Here is a 520-nt window from a genome sequence, read left to right as displayed (position 1 = left end):
GCTTTTTGTAAATTGATTTCACCAACACATCAATAAAAAAATGTATGTTATATCAGGGTCTGTAAAAGGCAAAAAAAGCACACTCTGAAAGGGATTTCCAAAAAGCTGAGCACACCACTATATACAAGAACTGTCTCTTAATAATAAAAAATTATTAACTCAGTAAAATTTAAACATAAAATAAACAAATTTATTAGTATTCTTTTACTAATAAATAAATAGTAGCAATACAAGCACTGACTTTAACAAAATTAAAAATTATTAACTCAGTATAACTACTATAACGTTAACATAAAGGTCATTAGATATTACTTGGAAATAAATTTTGAGTTCATTGATAAAAAAATGAGTTCTTCAGCATGTCCTGGAGATAGTAATGACCGATGATCTGTAATAATATTCCCTGCAGAGCTAAATATCCTTTCACTAGGCACACTGGTACCAGGTATACATAAGTACTTCATCGCTAGTAATGATACCGTAGGTAATTGTGAATGATATAGTTTCCACCACTGAAGAG

This window comes from Acyrthosiphon pisum, unplaced genomic scaffold (assembly GCF_005508785.2).
Source record: "Acyrthosiphon pisum isolate AL4f unplaced genomic scaffold, pea_aphid_22Mar2018_4r6ur Scaffold_20911;HRSCAF=22514, whole genome shotgun sequence".
NCBI lineage: Eukaryota > Metazoa > Arthropoda > Insecta > Hemiptera > Aphididae > Acyrthosiphon > Acyrthosiphon pisum.
The sequence above is the reverse complement of the archived record's forward strand: the minus strand, read 5'-3'. Positions refer to the sequence as shown.